Source organism: Gorilla gorilla, chromosome 8 (assembly GCF_029281585.2).
Source record: "Gorilla gorilla gorilla isolate KB3781 chromosome 8, NHGRI_mGorGor1-v2.1_pri, whole genome shotgun sequence".
Classification (NCBI taxonomy): Eukaryota; Metazoa; Chordata; class Mammalia; order Primates; family Hominidae; genus Gorilla; species Gorilla gorilla.
In genome coordinates this window covers 52,630,866-52,658,847 of record NC_073232.2, presented here as the reverse complement: position 1 = coordinate 52,658,847, position 27,982 = coordinate 52,630,866, and the positions used below count along the sequence as shown (strand labels likewise).

The window sequence follows — 27,982 nt, the reverse complement described above, 5'->3', positions numbered from 1 at the left end:
AGATCAGATGAGCCAGTTTATCAATATGGGTGGTACCAGCTGATCCATCAAGTGCAGGGTCTGCAAAATATCTCAAGCACTGATTTTAGGCTTTACAATAATGATGTTATCCCCAGGAGCAATTTGGGAGGGTCAGAATCTTGTAGCCTCCAGCTGCATGACTCCTAAACCATAATTTTTAATATTTTGGCTAATTTGTTAGTCCTCCAAAGGCCGTCTAGTCCCCAGGCAAGAAAAGGGTTTGTTTTGGGAAAGGGCCTTTGTTTTAAACTATAAACCATTGGCCAAGCGTGGTGGCTCACACCTGTAATTCCAGCACTTTGGGAGGCCAAGGCGGGTGGATCACCTGAGGTCGGGGTTTCGAGGCCAGCCTGGCCAGCATGGTGAAACCCCTATCTCTACTAAAAATACAAAATTGCCAGGTGTGGTGGTGCATGCCTGTAATCCCAGTTACGTGGGAGGCTGAGGCAGGAGAATCCCTTGAATCTGTGAGGCGGAGGTTGCAGTGAGCTGAGATCGCGCCATTGCATTTCAGCCTGGGCAACAAGAGCAAAACTCCATCTCAAATAATAATAATAATAATAATAATAAACTATAAACTAAGCTCCTCCCAAAGTTAGTTCACCCTGCACCCAGGAATGAACAAAGACAGCTTGGAAGTTAGAAGCAAAATGGAGTTGGGGGCCGGGCGAGGTGGCTCATCCCTGTAATCCTAGAACTTTGGGAGGACGAGGTGGGAGGATCACTTGAGGTCTGGAGTTCAAGACCAGCCTGGCCAATATGGTGAAACCCCATCTCTACTAAAAATATAACAATTAGCCAGGTGTGGTGTCGGGCCCCTATAATTCCAGCCACTCTGGAAGCGAAGGCAGGAGAATCGCTTGAACCCAGGAGGTGGAGGTTGCAATGAGCTGAGATCGCACCACTGCACTCCAGCCTGGGCAACACAGCGAGATCAAGCTGCAACTACATTTACTGAGTGGGAGAGGGAGCTGGTGACAGGAAAAAGCAATCAGAAACAGGAGAAAGACCTCATCCCTACAAAAAACTTAAAAACCAGCTGGGCGTGGTGGTCATGCCACTGCACTACAGCCTGGGCAACAGAGTGAGACCCTGTCTCAAAAATAAAAAAAGTGATCTCACACTTACTGTTTTGTTTTTTGGTTTTCGAGACAGAGTTTCACTCTTGTTGCCCAGGCTGGAGTACAATGGCACGATCTCAGCTCACTGCAACCTCCAGCTCCCTGGTTCAAGCGATTCTCCTGCCTCGGGCTCCAGAGTAGCTGGGATTACAGGCACCCAGCACCACAGCTGGATAATTTTTGTATTTTTAGTAGAGACGGGGTTTCACCATGTTGGCCAGGCCTGTCTTGAACTCCTGATCTCAGTGATCCACCCATCTCAGCCTCCCAAAGTGCTGGGATTAGGATTACAGGCGTGAGCCACCGAGCCTGGCTACACTTACTGTTGTTATGTACTGAGAACTATGGTAGGACATTCACATGTGCTACTTCACTAATTTATTTGTTATCCAAAAATATTAATTGAGTGCCTATAATGTATGTGGCATAAGAAATACATTTGGTCTTTGTCTCAGGTTCCTATGACAGAGTTCCTAAAACCCTTGGAATTTCCTGAGTAATAGTGAAACTGCCTTTGCAAAGCTATGACTGAGACAGTGAAAGAGATCTAATGTAATCGACTAAAACTTGCTTCTACCCTCCAAGCTGTCCTTGTTCATTCCTGGGCATAGGCTGAACTAACTTTGGGAGAAACTCAGTTTATTGTTTGTAGTTTAAAACAAAGACAATAACAGCACTTTCCCAAAGCAGACCTCCTTCTTGCCTGGGGACTAGATTGCCTTTGCAGGACTAATATTAGCCACAAGATTAGGAATTATGGTTCAGGAGTCATGCAGCTGAAGGCTACAAGACTCTGACCCTCCCTAAACTGCTCCTAAGATCAGTGCTTGAGATATTTTGCAGACCCCGCACTTGATGGATCAGCTGGCACCACCCAGATGGACAAACTGGCTCATCTGATCTTGTGGCCCCCCACCCAGGAACTGACTCAGTGCAAGAAGACAGCTTCGACTCCCTATGATTTCATCCCTGACCAATCAGCACTCCTGGCTCACTGGCTTCCCCGCACCCACAAACTTGTCCTTAAAAACTCTGATCCCTGAATGCTCAGAGAGACTGCTTTGAGTAATAATAAAACTCTGGTCTTCCGCACAGCCAGCTCTGCGTGAATTACTCTTTGTCTATTGCAATTCCCGTCTTGATGAATCGGCTCTGTTTAGGCAGCTGGCAAGGTGAACAACCCGTTGCGTAGTTACACTAGGAGGGTGTCTCTGCATCCCTCCCCATATCATACCCTATGCATCTTTTCATCTTGCTGTTCATCTGTATCCTTTATCTGTTTTTTCTTTTTTTTTTTTTTTGAGACAGAGTCTCATGCTGTTGCCCAGGCTGGAGTGCAGTGGTGTTATCTTGGCTCATTGCAACCTCCGCCTCCAGGGTTCTAGTGATTCTCCTGCCTCAGACTCCTGAGTAGCTGGGATTACAGGTGTGTGCCATCATCCCCAGCTAATTTTTGTATTTTTAGTAGAGACGGGGTTTTACCATGTTGGCTGGGCTGATCTCAAACTCCTGGCCTCAAGAGATCCGCCTGCCTCGACCTCCCAAAGTCTGGGATTACAAGCATGAGCCACTGCACCCAGACCTATATCCTTTATAATATAGACCATTAAACCAAATCCTGGGGAAGGAGGGTTGTGGGAACCCAATTTGTAATCAGTCAGCCAGAAACACAGGTCAAAACCTGGGGCTTGGGACTGGTGCCTGAAGCAGGGCAGCCTTTTGGGACTGAACCCTTAACCTGTGGGATCTGACCCAATCTCCAGGTAGGCAGCGTCAGAATGGAATTGAATTATAGGACACCCAGTTGGCATCTGCTGGAGAATTGCTTGGTGTGTGGTGAAAAACCCACACATCTCTTCACAGAAGTGTTTTGTGTTGGGTGTGAGTAGAGAGAAAAACAGTTTGTTTTTTTCTTTACAATGTGCTAGCTGCTATGCAGGTGCTGGGTTATGGTGGTGAAGAAGCTAGACAAATTCCTGCTCTTGGACGGCTTCCAGTCTAAAAGGAGGACATAAAGGACAAAACAGATAACTACAATATCATGTGGTAAAGGTTCTAAGGCACACTATGAGAAGACAGAGGAAAGATTATGTATTAGGGGCTGGGCTCAGTGGCTCACACCTGTAATCCTAGCACACCGGAAGGCTGAGGCAGGCCTTAGGTCAGAAGTTTAAGACCAGTTTGGCCAACATGGCGAAACCCCATCTCTACTAAAAATACAAAAATTAGCTGGGCGTGGTGGCGCTCACCTGTAATCCCAGCTACTCAGGAGGCTGATGCAGGAGAATCGCTTGAAACCGGGAGGCGGAGTTTGCAGTGAGCTGAGATCACACCACTACACTCCAGCCTGGGTGATGAGAGCGAAACTCTGCCTCAAAAGATTGTGTGTTAGTGTGCAAAGGCAACCATAACAAAATAACACAGACTGGGTGGCTTAAGGCACAAAATTTTATTTTCTCACAGTTCTAAAGGCTGAAAGTTGGAGACCAGGTGCTGGCAAGGCTGGTTTCTCCTGAGGTCTTTCTTTTTGCCTTGCAGACAGCTGCTTTCTTGCTGTCTCCTCACATGGCCTTCTCTGTGAAACCACCTTTGCAAAATTATGACAGTAAGAGAAATCTGACAACATTGACTCCATCTTGCTTCTGACCTCCAAGCCATCCTTGGTCATTCCTGGGCACAGGCCAAGCTCTCTTTGGGAGCATTTTAGTTTAACTTTGAAGCAAGGATGACAGTAGTCCCTAAAATTAATCCAATCCCTTTTCAGGGGCTGAAACTGCCTTTGTAAGACTAATGAAAGGCCACAAGATTAGGATTAAAGGAATGACATGAATTTTGCTAAAATGTAGGCGTAGTTCCTATAATCCCTTACTGCTCAGGGGTACCACCATGTGGTACAAGGTCACAAGACTTATGACTTCCCTAATTGCTCCTATAGATAACATCACTATTGTAGAACCTAAGATTGGTTTTCTTTTTTTTTTTTTTTTACTTTTTTTTTTTTGAGACTGAGTCTTGCTCTGTTGCCCAGGCTTGGAGTGCAGTGGTGCGATCTCAGCTCACTGCAAGCTCTGCCTCCTGGGTTCACACCATTCTCCTGCCTCAGCCTCCCGAGTAGCTCAGACTACAGGCACCTGCCACAGTGCCCGGCTAATTTTTTGTATTTTTAGTAGAGACAGGGTTTCACCGTGTTAGCCAGGATGGTCTCGATATCCTGACCTCGTGATCCACCCGTCTCGGCCTCCCAAAGTGCTGGGATTACAGGCGTGAGCCACAGCACTCAGCCTATAGAACCTAAGATTGGTTTTCTGAGATGTTTTCCAGACTGACCCCACCTGGTCATGACTGATGACTCAACTGGTCCTGTGGCCCCACTGACAGACTCAGCATATAAAGACCATTTTCCACACCCCTGTGATTTCATCCCCAACCAATCAGCAGCACCCTTTCCCTATGTCCCCCTACCCCCCACCAAATTGTCCATCAAAATCCTAACCTCTGAGCCTTTGGGGAGACTGATTTGAGTAATACTGTTATGTCCTGCGTGGCCAGCCTCATGTGGATTAAACTCTTTCTCTACTGCAATAGTATGTTCTCAGTGAAGTAGTTTTGTCTTTGCTATGGGCAAGAACTCACAGGGCGATTACATCTGTGCAGACATACCCCTGGTGTCTCTAACTCTTTTTGTTGTTGTTCTTGTTGTTGAGACAGGGTCTTACTCTGTCTCCCAAGCTGGAGTGCAGTGGTGTGATCTCATACCACTCTACAACCTCTGCCTCCCGGGTTCAAGCAATTCTCCTACCTCAGCCTCCTGAGTAGCTAGGATTACAAGCACCCGCCACCGCATCTGGCTAATTTTTGTATTTTTAGTAGAGATGGGGTTTCACCATGTTGGTCAGGCTGGTCTTGAACTCCTGACCTCAGGTGATCCACTGAAGAGGGAGTGCTGGGATTACAGGATTGAGCCACCTTGTCTAGTCTCTCTACCTCTTCTTACAATTATACCACTTCTATCAGATTAGGGCCCACCCTTATGACCTTACTTAAACTTAATTATCTCCTTAAAAGCCCTGTCTCCAAATATAGTCATATTAGTTGTTAAGACTTCAACCTATGAATTTTGGGAGAACATAATTCAATCCATTAACAGGTTAGGTTTCCAGAAAGAAATCTCACCCAAGGTAAGGCTTGAGTTTGCATGTAATTAGCCAGGTAGAGAGTGGGGAATGGTGGGTGTGGTGGCTCATGCCTGTAATCCCAGCACTTTGGGAGGCTGAGATGAGAGGATTGCTTGAGACCAGGAGTTCAAGACCAGCCTGGTCAACATAGTGAGACCCCCATTTCTAAATACAAATTAAAATTAAGGAACCAGGCGCAGTGGCTCACGCTTGTAATCCCAGCACTTTAGGAGGCTGAGGAGGGCAGATCACGAGGTCAGGAGTTTGAGACCGGCCTGGCCAACACAGTGAAACCCCATCTCCACTAAAAATACAAAAATTAGCTGGGCGTGGTGGTGGGTGCTTGTAATCCCAGCTACTCAGGAAGCTGAAGCGGGAGAATCACTTGAACCCGGGAGGTGGAGGTTGCGGTGAGCTGGGATCGTGCCACTGCACTCCAGCCTGGGTGACAGAGCTAGGCTTCATTTCCAAAAAAAAAAATTAAAATTAAAATTAAAAAAGAGTGGGGAAAAGGTGCGTACTTCAGCAGCATATATACTAAAAATTGGAATGATAAAGAGCAAATTAGCATGGCCCCTGTGCAAGGATGACATGCAAATTTGTGAAGCAATTAAATTTAAAGATAAAAATAAAGAGTGGAGAAAAGAGTGCTTCAGACTGCAGGTAAACGCTGGTCAAAGGCCAGAGAACAAGAAAGTATGGCACATCAGAAAACCAAAAGTATTTTCTTTTTTTTTTTCTGAGATAGAGTCTCACTCTGTCACTCAGGCTGGAGTGCAATGGCACAATCTCGGCTCACTGCAACCTCCACCTCCCGGATTCAAGTGATTCTCCCACCTTAGGCTCCCCAGTAGCTTGGATTACAGGCGCCCACCACCACTCCTGGCTAGTTTTTGTATTTTTAGTAGAGACGGGGTTTCGCCATGTTGGCCAGGCTGGTCTCGAACTCCTGACCTCAGGTGATCTGCCCACCTTGGCATCCCAGACTGCTGGGATTACAGGCGTGAGCCACTGCACCCGGCCGAAAACCAAAAGTATTTTCTAGATAATACCAGAGAGGTCAACAGAGAACCTTGGAAGGCCTTGGAAGTCATGATAGAATTGGGGCTTTGTCTCAGGGCAATAGGAAGCCAGTGGAACTCTGTAAGCAAGAGACTGACAGAACCATATCTACATTGATCACTTTGGCTGTAGTGTGGAGAGTGAAGTGAAAAATAGTAACATTGGAAATAGAATGACAAGTTAGGAGGTTTTTATAATAAAATAGGTAGGATGGGAATAGAGAGAAGTATACAGAATTGAGAAATCTTCAGAACCTATAGTTGGCAGGACTTGCTAATGGACTGGAAAATAAGGAATAAACTGAGGATGATGCTTAGGTTTCTGAGTTGAGCCAGTAGTTGGGCAGTTAGTGACATGCCCTGAGTTAGGAAACAAAAAAGCAGATGGTCAGGGGGAGGGCCGGATGGTAAACTCAGTATTCAATACAGTACATTGAGTTGTAGATATGTGAGTCATAAAAGTAAAGATGTTCACAGCCTTATCAGCTAGCTATTTTCATCCCTGTTTTAGAAATAAAAAGCAACAGGCAAGGCACGGTGGCTCACACCTATAATCTCAGCACTTTGGGAGGCCGAGGCAGGTGGATCACCTGAGGTCAGGAGTTTGAGACAAGCCTGGCCAACATGGCGAAAGCCCGTCTCTACTAAAAATACAAAAAAATTAGCCGGGCTTGGTGGTGGGTGCCTGTAATCCCAGCTACTCCGGAGGCTGAGGCAGGAGAATCACTCGAACCCGGGAGGCGGAGGTTGCAGTGAGCCGAAATTGTGCCATTGCACTCCAGCCTGGGTGACAAGAGTGAAACTCCATCTCAAAAAATAAAATAAAATAAAATAAAAATAAAAATAAAAAGTAACAACAGCTGACATTTCAAGACATTAAGTGAAATGGGATCCATGCCCAGGTTCATCGGACTCTATACTTTTTCAACTACAGTCCACAAAATCTTGCCCAAAACTCCGAGTCAGTCAGATATATTTCAGAATTCAGAATTTACTGATTTTAGAAAGATAATATAGTGCCTATACTCTATATTATAGAACAGGGACTGGGAAAGTATCTCACAATCAAACACATTGATAAATCTTTAATGAATCATATGAATATTCATAAGTGGGTTAAAGAAGGACCAAAAATAGTCTTGTGACAGTTCAGGATGAGTGTGCCATTAAATGAGTATATAAAAATTTCACCAGCCTGAGCATCACAGTGAAACTCTATCTCTATAAAAAGTTTAAAAATTAGCTGGGGGTGGTGGTGCATGCCTATAGTCCCAGCTACTCGGGAGACTGAGGTGGGGGGATCACTTGAGCCTGTGAGGTGGAGGCTGCAGTGAGCCATGATTGTGCCACTGTACACCAGCCTGGGCAACAGAGCAAGAGCAAGACCCTGTCTCAAAAAAAAGAGAAAAAAACAAAAAGAAAAAGAAAAAAAACAGGCCAGGTGCGGTGGCTCATACCTGTAATCCCAACACTTTGGGAGGCCAAGGGAGTGATCACTTGAGATCAGGAGTTTGAGACCAGCCTGCCAACATGGTGAAACCCTGTCTGTACTAAAAATACAAAAGTTAGCTGGACATGGTGGCACAGGACCTCTAGTCCCAGTTACTTGGTTGGCTAAACACGAGAATTGCTTGAACTTGGGAGGTGAAGATTGCAGTGAGCCCAGATTGCACCACTGCACTCCAGCTTTGTTCTGTCTCAAAAAAAAAAAAACAAAAACCAAACAAAACGAAACAAAACAAAAACCTTGAGAGCAAGGTTCTGTCTCAAAAAAAAAAAAGAATTTAGTTTTCAGGGTATATTGGATTTTGAAATTGTGGATAAATGATAAATGAGTACCTTCTAAGATAATACTGTATGATAGAAGTCAAAAAAATAGAGTTTCAAGAAAAAAGTGGTGTTAAATATTACTGTGAGATGAAGGACAAGAATTGAAGAAAAGTCATTAAACTTGATGATCAAGAGCTTAGTAGAGATATCTTCAGAAGCACCTTGTTTAACTGCATAAAGTAATGGGAACAGAAGTCAACTCTTAAGGGGTTAAAGAGTAAGACAATCTTCATATTCAGTAAAATTGTTAAAATTAAAAAGACAAAGAATACAAACTATTGACAACCTTTTAAAGCAAGTGGCATTTTAATTCACTGCTGGTGGTAGTGTATTTTGAAAAACTGTTTGGCGATCTCTGCTAAAGCCAAACATACGCATAATCCTTGATGCAGCAATTCTAGCCTATATAAGTGTTTAGCTAAATGCATGCACATGAACTCAGGAAAACATGTACAGGAATGTTCACATCAGCTTTGTTTTGGAGTAGTGGTGGATATTCATTACATTGTAAATCAAATTAACTACAAACAAAAGGTACCATGCATGAACCACTGATGACAATTGGTCATGAACCAAGGATTATAATATATTCAAATCTGTGCGGTAAGGTTCATAAGAAAAGAGGAAGAATGTAAGTCATTAATGAGAAGGCACCTATCCAAAAAGGGATTAGGCCAGGTGCAGTGGCTCACACCTGTAACCCCAGCACTTTGGGAGGCCAAGGCAGGCAGATCACTTGAGGCCAGGAGTTTGAGACCAGCCTGGCCAACATGGTGAAACCCCTTCTCTACTAAAAATCCAAAAATTAGCCAGGCATGGTGGCACGCACCTGTAATCCCAGCTACTAGGGAGGCTGAGGCAGGAGAATCACTTGAACCTGGGAGGTGGAAGTTGCAGTGAGCTGAGATCTCGCCACTGCACTCCAGCCTGGGTGACAGAGCGAGATTCTGTCCCAAAAAACCAACAAAAAAAAAAGGATTAATTATTTATACGTTTACAAAGTAAACATCCTGTTAAAGCCAGCCAAGAATATTTGCTCCATGATGATGGAAGAAGTCTAGAGGTTTCTGCAAATTATTTCAATATTGTGACCAAAACTTTTCCAATTGGTCCATTTCTCTCTTTTTTTTTTTTTTTTTCTGAGACAGAGTCTCGCTCTCTCACTCTGTCGCCCAAGCTGGAGTGCAGTGGCACCATCTCGGCTCACTGCAAGCTCTGCCTCCCAGGTTCACGCCATTCTCCTGCCTCAGCCTCCTGAGTAGCTGGGACTACAGGCACCCGCCACCACGCCCGGCTAATTTTTTTTGTATTTTTTTAGTAGAGACAGGGTTTCACTGTGTTAGCCAGGATGGTCTCGATCTCCTGACCTCGTGATCCTCCCGCCTTGGCCTCCCAAAGTGCTGGGATTACAGGCATGAGCCACCGCGCCCGGCTCCAATTGGTCCATTTCTCTAATTACTTTGCTCCCTTCCCCAAAACCCTAAAATGGAAAAAAATAAAAAAAAAAGCCTGTGATATATATGGCAATCATGCTGGGAAAGTCAGAGCCCTGCAGATTTTAGAAATAGCAAGGGAGAACTCAGTGTAGAATAACCTGTGTCTAGCCAAAGCTGAAGCCTGGCCAGGCTCCATGTATGTTGTGAAAATTCTTTGGCCACAGTCCTGATGTCCTAACATCTGAGGTTGCATCATTCTTCCCGTAGTTGCTTCTGGACTGAGTGTCAACAGCGTATGATGAAAACATGTCAGGGTAGAGGTAAAAGGTATTTGTCATATTTTCTTTTTCTTCCTTCCTTCCTTCCACAGAAGAGTGGAGAAAACATTTTAAAAGACCACCACAGAAATAAAGAATACAGTGAAAATGAAAGGTAGAAAATTCAATTCATGGTAAAATTCTTATTTTTCCTGTGCTGTTTGGCTTGACCCTTCCCTTTCCTGAAGCCCTCATATGGCTTCCCAGGATGTCAAACACATATCTTCTGTGCTAGTATCATTTAGGAGGGACAGCAGCAGGCAGCATGGAACACAGGAGAAACAAAATAGATAAACAGTGGATTGAATAATCTTGGCAACTGTGGAAAATACTTTTAAAAGGAGGCTGGAGGCAAATTTCTCTTAGAAAATTTAACAGCAGAGGCCTGGCACGGTAGCTCACACCTGTAATCCCAGCACTTTGGAAGGTCGAGAAAGGCAGATCACTTGAGGTCAGGAGTTTGAGACCAGCCTGGCCAACATGGTGAAACTCCACCTCTTCTAAAGATCCAAAAATTAGCTGGGCATGGTGGCAAGCACCTGTAATCCCAGCTACTCAGGAGGCTGAGGCAGGAGAATCGCTTGAACCTGGGAGGCAGAAGTTGCAGTGGGCCGAGATCGCACCATTGCACTCCGGCCTGGGGGACAGAGAGAGGCTCTGTCTCAAAAAAATAAAAAGAAAAGAAAAGAAAACTTAAGAGCAGTTGCTGAATTTATGCCTTATGATTTTGATCATTTCTAAGTGTCCTCTCACTGACATTTACTTAAGGCCATGATACTCTACCATCTTCTAATATCTCATGATTCTCTTGATCCCTTCCCAGTATGTGACCACTCTATTTGAAATAAAGTCCAGATTGACTAGCATTTTCCATCAAAGGGTCAGAGGAAGAGGTGGAACTGGAAGTTTGAGGTCTGTATAATTGGGGGTAGTGAATACAATGGATGGAAAGGATTTGATTAGGATGTCTTAGTGTCCTGAAGTGCCTGGAAAGAAAATGTAGGTAAAAGGGATTTCCCTTGTGTCCAACCCAGCATAGATCAACAGGTAAGTTTTATATATATATATATATAAATTCGCCAGGCTGGAGTGCGGTGGCACTATCTTGGCTCACTGCAATCTCTGCCTCCCGGGTTCAAGCGATTCTCCTGCCTCAGCCTCCTGAGAAGCTGGGACTACAGGCACGTGCCACCACGCCCAGCTAATTTCTGTATTTTTAGTAGAGACGGGGTTTCACCATGTTGGCCAGGATGGTCTTGATCTCTTGACCTTGTGATCCGCCTGCCTTGGCCTCCCAAGTGCTGGGATTACAGGCGTGAGCCACAGCGCCCAGCTGAAGTTATATTTTATAGACAGAAAAAAGGCAGCACTACTGGTGCACCAGAAGCTGAGTGGTCCAAGGACATTAGGATTCTGGAGGGTTCGCTTCAGCTTCCTTTTTTGAGGAACACTAACTTAGTACAAAGTCGATTGAATCATTGCCTTTCTGCATTTATTTGACTGCTGTTTCCCAAGTGTCAGCTTACTGAATAAAAAAGCTACCCTGAAATTCTGCTTTCCTTGGACTCTCCTCTATTGAACTTGATTGAATAGAATGCCTGACTCCTGCCTAACTTGGCTTTGTTCACCCTGGCTCAGGCTGAAGCAACTGGACAAGTTGGCTCAGAGTCTGAGGAGTTAGAGCCTGCTGACCTCACAGCTACCCTCCCCCTTCTCACATGGCCAGTTCCTGCCCAGTCTAGTTTGTGAATAGTTCTTGGAAAATACCCTGGAGGAGAATAGAGTCACTAACAATAGCAACTCTCTTTTTAGCCTGAACCTCTTAGTACTCAGGACTGTGAACCTAGGAAAACCAAAAATAACAAATGTAATTGCAGTGGGTTACCCTCTATTTCTATTATTACTAACATCCAGTCATTCTGGTAGATATTTAGCTGCTTGTCGTGGAAAAATAACTGGGTTTATAACCAGACAGAGCTAGATTCAAGACCTAGCTCAGCCATTTATTAATTTTATGACATTGGACAAGTCCCTAATTTGAGCCCGTTAGAATTGAAAGAGGGAATGTACATGTAAGTGCTTGGAAACGTGCAAAGTATTATACAGTACAAAGTCAAACCATTAATATTGGGAAATAGGGATAATTTGAAAGTTTCAGGAAACAGAATAATTTAATTGTTCAAAAAACACTTGAATCAGCCTGAAGCAAAATGGGGCTTACTAGTCAACACCAGTCTTAAAAATAAACAACTAAACTATACTGTAGTTAGTTTCTGTTTAAAGTTAAAGGCAGTCTTCCCTTTTGTTCATGACGAAGTTGGAAATGGGGAAGGACTTATCAGATCCTTTCATATCAGGGAATGACGCAGAAGGATGATGGGCCCTCACACCTATTAAGTACAGGAAAGATGGCCATTGCTTACATGCTGGCTCTGCTGGCAAACTGTTTTTTTTTTTTTTCTCTGAAATTAAGCCCTTGTTTTTGCCACTTAGTATTTTTATTTTATATATAATGAAAGGGGTTGGTTCTTCAGACTTGGGCATATTTTTACCCTATATCACTCTTGTGCATATATAAAAAGGGAAACAGGCCAGGCATGGTGACTCATACCTGTAATCCCAGCACATTGGGAGGCCGAGATGGGCAGATTGCTTGAGCTCAGGAGTTCAAGACCAGCCTAGGCAACATGGCGAAAACCCATCTTTACCAAAAAAGATACAAAAATTAGCCAGGAATGATAGCACAAGCCTGTAGTCCCAGCTACTCGGAGGCTGAGATGGGAGGATCACTTGAGCCCAGGTGGTCGCATTATCAGTGAGCCAACATTGTGCCATAGCATTCCAGCCTGGGTGACAGAGTGAGACCCTTTTTTAAAAAAAAAAAAAAAGCCCGGGTGAGGTGGCTCACGCCTGTAATTCCAGCACTTTGGGAGGCCAAGGCAGGTGGATCATGAGGTCAAGAGATCGAGACCATCCTGGATAACATGGTGAAACCCCGTCTCTACTAAAAATACAAAAAAAAAAAAAAAAAAAATTAGCCCGGCGCGGTGGAGGGCGCCTGTAGTCCCAGCTACTCGGGAGGCTGAGGCAGAAGAATAGTGTGAACCCAGGAGGTGGAGCTTGCGGTGAACCGAGATCGCACCACTGCACTCCAGCCTGGGAGACAGAGCAAGACTCCGTCTCAAAAAAAAAAAAAAAAAAAGATACTCCCCCAAGTCCAGATCCCTATGGTAGCTTCCTGCTCTAGTTATTCTTTAACAGGCTCAGTTTCAAAGATTACCATCTACCTCACTGTTCTCATATCCCGATACAGTGATCTCTAGCCCCTGGCTACCCTCTGCTGTCTCCAGAGAGCCCCCAGGTTGCTGCCCTCTATTGTCTTAGACATCATGTCCCTCTCTCTACCAGGTAGTGGGGCCATTGTTCTTTCTTGTAGTAGCGTTGGCTTTGCAGTAGCTTAAGAAAGAGCCTATCCTGCTGGATATCTTACTTGCAGAATCTGAACTAGTTTGTAGAGCAGCTTCCCAATTCCAATGGTGAAATGTCCTAGAATCTTTTATGGTGGGATGGTGCCTGAAGCTCTTGTGAGTGGAGAAGCTGTTGCTGGTGCCTCCTGGGCTGCTTCTGCCCTTGTTCTTTTTGTAATTTATTTATTTACTTTTTAGAGACAGTATCTGGCTCTGTCACCCAGGCTGGAGTGCAGTGGCCCAATTATAGCTCACCGCACCCTCAAACTCCCGGGTTCGAGCAATCTTCCCATCTTGGCCTCCCAAAATGCTGGAATTGCAGGTGTGAGCCACCATGCTTAGCCCTTTTTAAAATTTCTAATGGTCTCATGGCTAACGACTGGCAGGAAGATAATTTTCAGATTTACTTAGCTTCATTTGTCTTGCTGCTATGTTCACACATCCTCCTGTAATGGACGATTCTCCAATTTAGAGTTCTATGTTCTGTACCTTCCCCTTGCTTCCTATCTTTCCATCTGGACCTCAGCACTGACCTGGGAAACTCTCTCTCATCCCATTCATTTATGCAGCCTTTATTCTGTTATTATTATTATTTTCAGATCCAGACCTATAGATGCAGCCTTTACTCTATAAGATTGAAAGGAGAGATCTCCCTACTGGCCCTTTTGCTGTTTTCACAACACTCCTGCTAGTGATCTCTACTACTGTAGTCACCACACTCATTCTGCCTTCTGGGGATCCCTTGGCAGCCCCTGGCCACATGCTAGACATGCTCTCCAAGGATATGCATGAAGCACCCGCACAGCTAATTTAACACCCACTGAGGACGCGCTGGTGGTCCTACTGTGACCATCCTGGCTCCTTTTCCTCCTGGGCCCTTGCTGGCTGCCCCTGACATTGCTGTGCTATCTGTTCTGGGCATGTGGACTTGGTTGCAGCCAAGCGCCCAGCACTGCTCTGGGGCCTGCTGCTGCCCCTGCTACTCCCAACCCTGCTGTTGTCCCTGTTACTGTCTCTGTGGCAAGCCTTGTAGGTTTTGTGACTACAGAAGAATGCTCTTGGGCAGCTTCACTGGGCAGTCTGCAAACATCATATGTGTGGCAGGTGCACTGGACTCCCTCTCCTACTGCATAATGGAGGTTCATCTTTTTCTCCTGCTCAGCAGAGAAGCTCAGAAAGCAGAAAGTGGGACCAGGACAGTCTGCTCCACTGTCTTCCCATAAATGAGCAAACCAAGGACTTATAACCGGACAGACTTTTGAGGTAATCAATCCAAGCTTCCACCTGATGCAGGAATCCCTCTCTCTAGCAGGCCTGTCAAATGGTCTGGCTAGTTTTGTTTGAACTATTCCAAAATTAGGGAGGGCACTATTATGGCACCCCAATGAACATCCTCACATACCTTTATTTTCTACCTCTGTGCTAGTATTTCTGTAGAGAAGGTTTCTACAATGGGGATTGCTGAGTCAAGGATATGTACATTTTGCATTTTGATACAGGGAACAGATTGTGCCTGGTTGCACACACATATGTTATAGTGATTTATAAGAAAAAAAAATTTCAGAGCATAGCAGTCATGGGAAGACAGATTACAATTCACACAAATGAAAGACTTTCTAATAGTAAAAAAAAAAAAATCCAATATCAAATATACAAATGTTAGAATTTTAAAATATGTCCTACCACAGATTGGTCTGCCTTGATTTGAGTAGTTCAAGGAGAGACTGGGTTATCATGATGGTAAAGAGATAATTATAATAATTACAATATTGAGTATGAGATTAGAGCAGCTAATATCCAAGGAATGTCTGAAATTAAGCCTTGTGGCACATTCTGGAGAAGCATCAAGAACCTGTCCAATGTGGCAAATACCTCAATACTGGCCCATTTAGGCTTGGGCTCTTTGACATGAAATGCATTTTCCTGGGGAGCCTTGAAGAGCACCAAAGGCTTTGCAGGACCAGCTTTTAGATGCTCTCTCAAAGCACCCAGGCCCCATTTTTTCTGAGTTGCAGAAGCCTTACCGCTTGGCTCTTCTTGTCTCTCATTTAATAATAGTCATTTCCATTGTGTCTCTAGTTGGGATTGCCTAGGGATTAGTGCAACTCTCCACTGGTGGTCTCAGAAAATAAATGGCTTTTTCTGATAACTAAAGAAGTCTTCCATGTATCCGAAGGGATACAAAAATGCAAAACAAAGAACACCCTGTGGCAAGTTCAGGCGTAGCTACTGTTTCCCAAATATCCAGGGAAGAAAGCTGGATAGGTTTTATTTGTTTGTTTGTTTGTTTTTTCCAAGACAGAGTCTTGCTCTGTGGCCAGGCTGAAGTGCAGTGGCACAATCTCGGCTCACTGCAACCTCCGCCTCCCAAGTTCAAGCGATTCTCCCGCCTCAGCCTCCTGAGTAGCTGGGATTACGGAAGGGTGCCACCACACCCAGCTAATATTTATATTCTTAGTAGAGACGGGATTTCACCGTGTTGGCCAGGCTGCTCTCGAACTCCTGACCTCGTGATCCACCTGCTTCGGGCTCCCAAAGTGCTGGGATTACAGTCGTGAGCCACCGTTCCTGGCCAAAACCCGGATAGTTTTAAAGTCTTTGTAGGTGCTATGGATTGAATGTGTCCCCCAAAAAGCAAATATTGGAAACTTAATCCCCAATGCAACAGTGTTAATAGGTGGCACCTCTGAGAGGCAATTAGGCCATAATGGCTCCACCCTTATGAATGGACTTAGGCCAGATATAAAAGGTCTTGAGGCTGCAAGTTTGATCTCTTGCTTTCTTGCATGCATGCTCTCTTGCCCTTCTACCTTCCCCCATGGGATGCTGTAGCAATGTTTTAGGACCAACAGCTTGCATGCCAGATGTGCAGTAACAGACTGAGACAGCAGAGTTTGCAGCAGACAAAGAGTTTAATGATCACAGTGCACAGGGCAAGCAGATGGGAGGAGGCCCTCAAATCGATCTCCCCAAGGACTTCTGGGCTGGGGGTTTTAAGTGAATCATGGGGGATGAGGGGCTGGAAAATGGAAGTCATTAGTTGTGGTAAAAGGAATGAAATAATCAGGACATGGCAACTGCATTATTTGGTGAGTCAGCTTCTTGTTGGGTCCTTCAGACCAGCTGGTGTCAGTAGTTTCACTGGTATGCAGGACTTGACAGAATATCTCAAAGAGGAAAACTTAATGTTTTATAATGTTCAAGTTGTTATCTATAGAGCAGGGGTCCCCAACCCCCCATGCCACAAACTGATAATGGTCCACGGCCAGTTAGGAACCAGGCCGCACAGCAGGAGGTGAACAGTGGGCAAGCAAGAATTACCACCTGAACTCCGCCTCCTGTCAGATCAGTGGCAGCATTAGATTCTCATAGGAGCACAAACCCTGTAGTGAACTGCACATGATCTAGGTTGCTGAGGGGTCTGGGTTGCTGGCTCCTTATCTAATGAGAATCTAATGCCTGATGATCTGAGATGGGGCAGTTTCATCCCAAAACCACCCCGCAACCCTCGTCTGTGGAAAAATTGTCTTCCACTAAACCAGTCTCTGATGTCAAAAAGGTTGGGAACTGCTGCTACAGAGCATTTAAGGGGATCTATAATCTTGTAACAGGGTCTATGTGATTCTGAGGCAATAGGCAGCAAATAACTATGAGGCAGCAGGTTAGGGAGAGCAAGCTGATCTAATAATTCATGCTGAATGTGCTGCAAGCTTGGTTTATTTTTGTTTTTCCCCTTTCCTTCTTCCCTGATTAATTCATAAAGTTTATAAGCATAGTTTCAGTAAGAAGGCCCTCACCAGATGTGAGCCCCTCAACCTTTGACTACCCAGCCTCTAAGACTGTAAGAAATAAATCCCTGTTCTTTATAAATTACCTAGTCTCAGGTATTCTGTTACAGCAGCACAAAATAGACTAAGACAGTAGGTTTATAATATCTTCCCTTAATAGCCTGGCCAAGTCCAGCATGCTCTTCACAGCCTGTGACTGACTGACCAACAGCATGACATCAAATGGCAGAGGACGGTGGGTGCTATGCCCATCATCACCATTTGGACATGGTTGTAAAATTCCATCCTTTCTCCTCTTTTGCTGATCCTGAAGAAGTGGTTCTCACACGTCAGTGTGTTTGGCATGTACCTGAATATATCACATTTTCCTTCCTTGTTGAGTAGTTGCTGAAGTTGCCCTCAGAGGTATGAAGCCCACTGTGCAGCAGCCTCTGTGGATTGAGTAGTGCAATGACATGAATTCACTACTCATGGTTATTGTTTTTTTCTTTTTTTTTTTTTTTTTTTTTGACATGGAGTTTTACTCTTGTTGCCCAGGCTGGAGTGCAATGGTGCTATCTTGGCTCACTGCAACTTCCGCCTCCCGGGTTCAAGTGATTCTCCTGCCTTAGCCGCCTGAGTAGCTGGGATTACAGGCATGTGCCACCACGCCTGGCTAATTTTGTATTTTTAGTAGAGTTGGGGGTTTCATCATGTTGGTCAGGCTGGTCTCGAACTCCCCACCTCAGGTGATCTGCCTATCTCAGCCTCCCAAAGTGCTGGGATTACAGGCGTGAGCCACCTTGCCCGGCCATGATTATTGTTTTTCAAGAAAATTCTGCCTCTGAATTCCACTCTCTTGAGGGGTCTGCAATAGTTTTCTATGCCACATAACAAACTTAGTGGCTTAAGAAAACACACGTGTATTACCTCATAATTGTTGTGGGTCAGGAGTCTGGGCATGTCTTTGACAGGTCTTCTGCTCAAGATCTCACAAGGCTGCAATCAAGGCATAGGCCAGGGCTAGGGCTCACCTGAAGCCTGGGGTAAAGATTGGGGACCCCTGCTCTATAGAAAACAACTTGAACATTATGAAACATTAAATTTTCCTCTTTGAGATATTCTGTCAAGTCCTGCATAGCAGTGAAACTACTGACACCAGCTGGTCTGAAGGACCCCACAAGCTCACATGGCTTTTGAAACAATTCATTTCTTTGAAGCTGTAGAAGTCACAGTGGCTTCCTTCCTCAAAGCTGGTAAGGGAGCATCCTCTCTTCAGGAAAGGTCTAGCCCCTCTTTTAAGATATTTTAACTGATTAAGTTAGGCCCACCCAAGAGAATCTCTCCTTTGATTAACTTAAAATCAACCAACTGGAACCTTAATTACATCTGCACATTCCCTTCATCTTTGCCATATAATGTGGCCTAATCCTAGAAGTGATATGCCAACATATTCCCAGGTTCTGGACACACTCAAGGGAAGGGGGTTTACAGTGCATGCATTCCAGGGTAAGAAATCTTGGTGGCCATTTTATAATTCAGCCTACCATAGGACTAGAAATGGTAGTCCTATGGAGAGGAGAGATGGTGAATGCTTACTTCCCTGTCTCCTCTGGAGCCTCTGCTGTGGCAGCCATTGTGGTCTGTCATATACTGTTTTATTCTCATCCCCCAGCAGCTGGCCCCTCAGGGCAAAACCTCCATCCTCCTCCCCAAAATACAACCTCCACCTCCCTACCCTCCACCCTCAGGCAGGCTCACTCTGCCAGGTGTGGTGAGGGCAGGAGTGTGTGTTAAAGCCATTATTTAGAGAGGTTCTGAGAGAGCATGGGGTTTGCACCCTTCCTCAAAGTAACTACCTAATCAAAGAAACCGCTTGCTTATGTATTTGCAAATGGGCCATTGTGTATTATCCTATTAACTTCTGTCAGCTGAAGAATAATGAGGTTCATAAGACTGGAAAGGAAAGATTTCTTTCATTCCTTTTTTTTTTTTTTTTTTTTTGAGACGAAGCTTGCTCCATCACCCAGGTTGGAGTGCAATGGCATGATCTTGGTTCACTGCTACCTCTGCCTCCTAGGTTCAAGAGATTCTCCTGCCTTGGCCTCCAGTGTAGCTGGGATTACAGGCACGTGCCACCACCCCTGGCTAATTTTTGTATTTTTAGTAGAGATGGGGTTTCACCATGTTGGCCAGGCTGGTCTTGAACTCCTGACCTCAGGTGATCCAGCCACCTCAGCCTGCCAAAGTGCTGGGATTACAGGCATGAGCCACTGCACCTGGCCGGAAAGATTTATTTCTCATAAATGGTTGCAGCCTGGAGAGTGGCCATTCCAACAGACTGGGAAACAGTCTCTGAATAGAAGTCAGAAAGAGGCACTTCAAGGGAGGGGCAAAAGGAATAAGAATTTATGCTGAACTGAGTGGTCAAATATACATTATTTAATAGCTACAGGAGGAGTCATAAACATTTATGAAAGCGGAAACATGCACAAGGGCAACTGAGCTTCATGCCTCTTCATGGAAGCCTGGAGGCATGGGTGGAGTTTTCTGCCCTCTGATGTCAAAAGGTGAAGCAGAGGACACTAAGGTACTCAGTGCGCATCCTTTGTAGACTGGCCAGAACCACTCCGAGGTCAGTGGTCTATTATCAGGAAGGAATATTGGTTAGTTGTTGTGTCTGGTTGCTGTGTTGAAACCACAAAAAGGAGTGGAGTGAGTTTTTCTGTTTAACCCCTAGGGAAGAAAGCCTAATGGTGATTAGCAAGGGAGAGAGTATAATGAGGAATTTGTGTTCAACCTGTCATCCCATCACGGCCAGGAACTCAGTTTTTTTGTGTGTGGTTTTCTTGAGACAGAGTCTCACTCTGTAACCAAGGCTGGAGTGCAATGGCGTGGTCTCAGCTCACTGCAACCTCCACCTCCCGGGTTCAAGCGATTCTCCTGCCTCAGCCTCCCAGGTAGCTGGGATTACAGGTACGTGCCACCACACCTGGCTAATTTTTGTATTTTTAGTAGAGATGGGGGTTTCACTATGTTGGCCAGGCTGGTCTCGAACTCCTGACCTCATGATCTGCCCACCTCGGCCTCCCAAAGTGCTGGGATTACACACATGAGTCACACGTCCACCTGGCCGGAACTCAGTTTTTAAGGTTTCTGTGGGGTCTCCTTGGCCAAGAGGGAGTCTGATCAGCTGGTTGGGGGGCCTCAGGATTTTATTTTTCTCACCTCTTTTCTCATCATACCTCAGGCCTGTTAACTGTCTCTGAGAGGTGGGTGGTGATGTCAATGCTTACAATGGGATATGGCCAAACTTCAGGTCTAGGATAACATTTGGTTCATGCTACTGCTCAGAGTCTGGTTTTTAGGTCTCCACTGAAAGAATCAGAAGATGTAGTCAGTGAATTCTGGACATACAGGTCTCCCACAAACTGTCATTCACTTGGCCAGATGCGGTGGCTCACGCCTGTAATCCCAGCACTTTGGGAGGCTGAGGTGGGCGGATCACGAGGTTAAGAGATCAAGACCAACTTAGCTAACATGGTGAAACCCCATCTCTACTAAAAACACAAAAAATTAGCTGGGTGTGGTGGCGGGCGCCTGTGGTCCCAGGTACTCGGGAGGCTGAGGCAGGAGAATGGCGTGAACCCGGGAGGCGGAGCTTGCAGTGAGCAGAGATCACACCACTGCACTCCAGCCTGGGCGACAGAGCAAGACTCCGTCTCAAAAAAAAAAAAATTCCTGTCATTCACTCTCCCTGAGTCTCCTCAGTACTAACCCTACCTCCACCAGACCTGAGGCCCAGCTCAAATGGCAATGCCTCCATGGTCTTCTGTGGCCCAACATCTAAAAGAAACCTCTGCTCCCTTGGCACTACCTTTACTTCCTTTCGACATTACTTTTTGCCTTATTTATAATTTCATACCTCAAATGGGCACTCAGCATTACCCACAAAATAAACGGTTTCTCTCTTAGGTTGACTTTCCCACTCTGAGGCTTTCTTTTGTCAAGTTTAGCATAAAGCTGCCTCTTACATATTTTAAGTTTGGCCTAAGGCTCCTCCATACCTAGTGAACTGTAACCTCACTGGATGTGTAAACAAACTGTAACCCACTCTTGTAACAGGAGCTGAGTCTCAGCCAATCACAGCAGCCATACTTCAACCATTCACAGGTGGCCAACTGTTCAAACTGTGTTCAAGTAAGGTAAACACCCGAACTTTAACCAATCCACCTGTTTCTGTACCTCCCTCCTGTTTTCTGTACATCACTTTCCTTTTTCTGTCCATAAATTTTCTCCCACCACACAGCAGTAGTAGAGTCTCTCTGAATTTATTCTGGATCAGGGGGTCTGCCTGATTCAATAATCATTCTTTGCTCAATTAAATTCTGTTTTAATTGTTCTTAAGTTTTTCTTTTAACGTTTTTAGATAAACTGTATCCCCTCTGTTCTCAGTTAATAATTTCACTTCATGCTTCATTTTCTCTTTCTCTTTTTTTTTTTAAATTATACTTTAAGTTCTAGGGTACATGTGCACAACCTGCAGGTTTGATACATAGCTATACTTGTGCCATGTTGGTTTGCTGCACCCGCTTCATTTTTTTCAAACCAGTAATTGGGCCGGGTGCGGTGGCTCATGCCTGTAATGCCAGCACTTTGGGAGGCTGAGGTGGGTGGATCACCTGAGGTCAGGAGTTCAAGACCAGCCTGGCCAACATGGTGAAACCCCGTCTCTACTAAAAATACAAAAAAAAATTAGCCATGCATGGTGGCACACACCTGTAATCCCAGCTACTGGGGAGGCTGAGGCAGGAGAATCACTCCTGGGAGGCGGAGGTTGCAATGAGCCGAGATTGGGCCACTGCACTCCAGCCTGGGCAACAAGAGCAAAAGTCCATCTAAAAAAAAAAAAAAAGCAAGCAGTAATTGGCTTCAAATCCCCACATTTTCTCCATAAGTAAACTACACAATTACTTTTATATGCCCATCTTTTCTTTTTCCTACTTGTTAAAATGGAGCAAGCATCCTTCCTTCCCATGGACAGTTTCTGTATTTGGGCTCTGAATTCCATTCCTCCTTCATCTTCTCAAGGAACTTCATCAATACAGTCAATCTATCTACATCACCTATTGTCTTTCTATTTCATATTTTTATGTATGTCACTTTGATTCTTTCCACCACTGTCCCATTTTTATTCTCTATGGAATGTCTTGGATTTCCTTACTTCATTGGCTCTGTCTTCCTCTTCTACCATATGTCTAATTGCTGGCTCCTCAGCAGAAGTTCTAGGTCTGCTGCTTTTTTCTGCAGCAGAAAATGAAATGTGGCCGGGCACTGTGGCTCACGCCTGTAATCCCAGCACTTTGGGAGGCCAAGGCGGGCGGATCACCTGAGGTCAGGAGTTTGAGACCAGCCTGCCCAACATAGTGAAACCCCGTCTCTACTAAAAATACAAAAAAAAAAAAAAAAAAAAAAAAAAAAACTAGCCAGGTGTGGTGGCACCCACCTGTAGTCCCAGCTACTCAGGCAGGCTGAGGCAGGAGAAGTGCTTGAACCTGGGAGGGAAAGGTTGCACTGAGCCAAGATTCTAACATTGCACTCCAGCCTGGGCAACAGAGGGAGACTCTGTCTCAAAAAAAAAAAAAAAAAAAAAAAAGAAAAGAAAAAGAAAGAAAAAAGAAAAAAAAAAGAAAAGAAAATTAAATGTTCTCCCTATTAAAATTAATGTATTTACCTAGACCAAGCTTGTCCAACCCACAGCCCACAGGCCACGTGCGACCCAGGACGGCTTTGAATGTGGCCCAATACAAATTTGTAAACTTTCTTAAAACATTATGAGGTATGTATAATTTTTTTGTTTTTTGCTCATCAGCTATCATTAGTGTATTTTACGTGTGGCCCAGGACCTTTCAACGTGGCCCAGGGAAGCCAAAAGATTGGACGCCCCTGACCCACACCTTTCCTGAACTTCAGTCTTTTTGTTTGTTTGTTTGTTTGTTTTTTGAGACAGAGTCTTGCTCTGTTGCCCAGGCTGGAGTGCAGTGGTGCAATCTCGGCTCACTGCAACCTCTGCCTCCCGGGTTCAAGCAATTCTCCTGCCTCAGCCTCCTGAGTAGCTGGGATTACAGGCACCTGCCACCACGCGCAGCTAATTTTTTTGTATTTTTAGTAAAGACGGTGTTTCACCATGTTGGTCAGGCTGGTCTCGAACCCCTAACCTCGTGATCCACCTGCCTCGGCCTCCCAAAGTGCTGGGATTATAGGCATGAGCCACCACGCCCGGCCTCTTCAGTCTTGTATATCTACCTGCCTACCTCACATATCCACTTGGATGTGTGAACATAATTAATAGGGAGGCTATTAGGCTGAGGTGGCTCCAGAGTCTTGGGTCTTGGACTCCTACTTAAGCAAACTAAAACCCAATTCAATGTAAACAGTAAAACAAAATTACCAGGTGCAGTGGCTCACGCCTGTAATCCCAGCACTTTGGGAGGCTGAGGAAGGTGGATCACCTAAGGTCAGGAGTTCGAGACCAGATTGGCCAACACGGCAAAACCCCGTCTCTACTAAAAATACAAAAGTTAGCTGGGCGTGGTGGCAGGCGCCTGTAAACCCAGCTACTGGGGAGGCTGAGGCAGGAGATTGCTTGAACCAGGAGGCGGAAGTTGCAGTGAGCCGAGATGGTGCCATTGCACTCCAGCCTGGGCAACAAGAGCAAAACTCTGTCTCAAAAAAAAAAAAAAAAAAAAATCCAGCAAGACAAAACTTAACCAGTTAGAAATCACCAACCAGCCAAGCACAATGGCTCACGCCTGTAATCCCAGTGTTTTTGAAGGCCGAGGTGGGTGGATCACGACGTCGGGAGTTCGAGACCAGCCTGACCAACGTGGTGAAACCCCATCTCTACTAAAAATACAAATATTAGCTGGGCGTGGCAGTGTGCACCTGTAATCCCAGCTACTCAGGAAGCTGAGGCAGGAGAATTGCTTAAACCCGGGAGGCAGAGGTTGCAGTGAGCCAACATAGCACTACTGCACTCCAGCCTGGGTGACAGAGCGAGACTCTGTCTCAGAAAAAAAAAAAACCACCAACCAACCTCTCACTAGGGACTCTCCACTAGACCATACCCAAATAGGGCAAATGCTTAGCTATAGCCAATCAAGTAATTACTTCCACATTCAGCGAATAAAAGTTCACTGCCCCTGCTGCTGTGGGCAGCTCTCTGAAATTTTGAGTGCTGCCTGATTCACGAGTCATTCTTTGCTCCAATAAACTCTTCTACATTTAATTCGTCTAAAGTTTCCCTATTAACAGATGTTGGCTGGGCACAGTGGCTCACACCTGTAATCCCAGCACTTTGGGAGGCTGAAGAGGGTGGATCACCTGAGGTCAGAAGTTTGAAACCAGTCTGGCCAACATGGTGAAACCCTGTCTCTACTAAAAATACAAAAATTAGCTGGGCAAGGTGGCTCGGGAAGCTGAGGCAGGAGAATCCCTTGAACCTGGGAAGTGGCGATTGCAGTGAGCTGAGATCGCACCACTGCACTGCAACCTGGGCGACGGAGCAAGACTCCATCTCAAAAACAAACAAACAAACAAAAACAGATGTTAAATCTTTCATTTGTATGTGCCAGATATTTTGTATTACTCTTTCCAGATCCGGTCTCTACTTCTTACTACCCTGCTCCCTGCCCTTGGAGGCTGATTTTTATGAATTACATCAATGGGCCCCCTTGCCTTCTGGCTTCTGGTTGGGTTTGGACAATGGAAGTCAGGGGAAGAGGAAATAAGGTGATTTCCCTGGATCCTCCCTGCGAGGTCACCTCAGGATAGAGTGTCCTTGATTGAAGGTCAGTGCTTCTTCAAACTATATTCTACATTTTTCTCCTCATTTCAGATTTCCCTCTTATTCATTTCTCTTTCTTTTTTTTTTTTTTTTTTTTTGAGACAGAGTCTTGCTCTATCTCCCAGGATGGAGTGCAGTGGTGCGGCCTCAGCTCACTGCAACCTCTGCCTCCCAGGTTCAAGTTATTGTCGTGCCTCAACCTCCAGAGTAGCTGGGACTATAGGCATGTGCCATCATGCCTGCCTAATTTTTGTATTTTGGATAGAGATGAGGTTTCGCCATGTTGGCCAGGCTGGGCTTGAACTCCTGGCCTCAAGTGATCCACCCACCTCCGCCTCTACCTCCCAAAGTGCTGAGATTACAGGTGTGAGACACTGCACCCAGCCCCTCCTATTTCTTTCTTTATAGCCTAGGAGTTATTGCTTTTCTCATGTAAATACCTAAACTCTGGCCACACCTTTGTAAAATAGTCCGTTTATTAAACCCTTCTGGGATTATTTTGAGTATGTCACTGATTTGCTTTAGATACAATGCCTCTGGTAGTCTGAATAATGGTCCCAAAGATACCCAGGTCCTAATCTGTGGAAGCTGAGAATGTTACCTTATATGGCAAAGGGACTTTGTAGATATGATTAAGTTAACCTTGAGATGGGAAGACTATCCTTAATTATTTGGTGGGCCCAGTGTATTCACAGGGTCCTTACTAGAGGGAGGCAGAAGGATTTTAAGAGGAAATGACATGACAAAAGCAGCAAGAGCTTTGAAGATGCAGTGCTGCTGGCTTTGAAGATGGAAGAAGGGGCTGTGAGTCAAAGGAATGCAAAGAATGTAGCTCCAGAGGCTGGAAAAGAAGGGGGCAAGGCCTTGCTGTATACCTTTGTTTTCACGCTATGAAATTATTTTGGTCTTGGCCGGGCGCGGTGGCTCACGCCTGTAATCCCAGCACTTTGGGAGGCCAAGGTGGGCGGATCACGAGGTCAGGAGATCGAGACCATACTGGCTAACACGGTGAAACCCCGTCTCTACTAAAAATACAAAAAATTAGCCAGGCGAGGTGGCAGGCGCCTGTAGTCCCAGCTACGTGGGAGGCTGAGGTAGGAGAATGGCGTGAACCCCGGGGGTGGAGCCTGCAGTGAGCCGAGATCGTGCCACTGCACTCCAGCCTGGGTGAAAGAGCGAGACTCCGTCTCAAAAAAAAAAAAAAATTATTTTGGTCTTCTAGCCTCCAGAACTGCTAGCCTCCAAATTTCTGTTGTTTTAATCCACTAAATGGGTAGTAACTTCTTACAGCAGTCATAGGAAATTAATACAGTGCCCAAGATAGAACTTTTCATTTTCCATACAAATTAGCTCCTTCCTATTGTTACCAGGGGGTCTTTGTTCTTAGAGCTCCCAAGATGGTGGCAGGCCACTTCCAAGATGGCGGCAAGCCTTTTGTTCTCTGACCTGGGGTTCTTGGCCTCACGGATTCCAAGGAATGGAACCTTGGGCCATGCGGTGAGTGTTATAGTTCTATCAGAAGCTGTGGGTCACAGAAGAGAACCGTGGAACCCAGCAACTAGTGTTCAGCTCGATTAGGACGAACCCTGGGCCCTTAGCCATGCAGGAACAATGGCGAGCCTCTAGCCCGATTGGGAGCAGCAATGGGCGCCTCGCTGGATCAGGAGCACAGTGGACACCCTGCTGGATCCAGAGGGGTGGAAGTCAGCGGCGGGTCTGTGATGGCAGCAAACAGCGGTGGTGGACGGTGAGTGAAAGCTCAGCTCGAGCTGTAACAAACATGGACCAGAAGAGTGTGCAGTTGCAAGATTTAATAGAGTGAAAACAGAGCTCCCATACAATGGGAGGGGACCCAAAGGGGGTTGCCACTCCCTGCTCGAATGCCTGGGTTTATATCCCGATCATTGTCCCTCCCCCTGTGCTCTCAGGCGATATATGATTTGACTATTTCTTTACCTCCTGCTTCTAGCCTAATTTGTATTTTAGTGAGCCCTCTTTACTACCTGATTAGTCGGATGTGAGCTGAGTTACAAGCCCTGTGTTTAAAGGTGGGTGTGGTCACCTTCCCCAGTTAGGCTTAGGAATTCTTAGTTGGCCTAGGAAATCCAGCTAGTCCTGTCTCTCACTATCCTGTCCACTTGGTTGTTTAATTTTTTATTATTTTATTTTTAGAGACAGAGTCTCTCTGTGTCACCCAGGCTGGAATGCAGTGGTGTGATTGGTCTCAGCTCACTGCAACCTCTGCCTTCCAGGTTCAAGCAATTCTCCTGCCTCAGTCTCCCCAGTAGCTGGGATTACAGGCATGCGCCACCACACTTGGCTAAGTTTTAGTGCTTTTAGTAGAGATGAAGTTTCACCACGTTGGCCAGACTGGTCTCAAACTCCTGGCCTCAAGTGATCTGCTCTCCTTGACCTCCCAAAGAGCTGGGATTACAGGGGTGAGCCAGTGTGCTAGGCCACTTGTTTGTTTAAATACGAGATTTGATTCTTCCATTTTCTGTATGCTTTACTGCCATTCCATCACCAACTCCTCTCAACCTGATGCCCAAAAATATATCTTGAATATATCTACTTCTCTTCCAAAGTTTCCGGCACATGGTAGAAACACAATAACTATGTAATGAGTGGATGCATGACCCAATCTTCCCTACTTCCATTCCAGTCTGAGCTCCCATGATTAGTCAATCAACTAGCTTGTCTTGGTTCTTTTTCCTTAGGCCTTCCACAATCTATTCTTCACATTACAGGGAAATTAATCTTTTCAAAACTGCAAATTAAAGCAGATTATTCTCTAGCTTAATATCCTTTACTTATTTCCCAATGCACTTTGAGTAAAACTCAAATGTTTCATTGTGCACTACAAGGACACCTATGTTTTGGAAGTTTCCTGTCTCTCTGGTATCTTCTTTTGCATCTCTCTGAAATGCTGCAGCTCCCCCCA

The 27,982-nt window shown here is 45.3% G+C and overlaps 1 non-coding gene across 1 annotated transcript; it reads left to right on the top strand.

Moving 5' to 3' along the window:
- Positions 1-5,834: 5,834 nt before the first annotated feature.
- On the top strand, positions 5,835-5,938 carry LOC115936085 (U6 spliceosomal RNA). Its single transcript, XR_004071669.1, has one exon. It is a non-coding gene; the product is annotated as a U6 spliceosomal RNA (small nuclear RNA).
- The last annotated feature ends 22,044 nt before the right edge of the window (positions 5,939-27,982 follow it).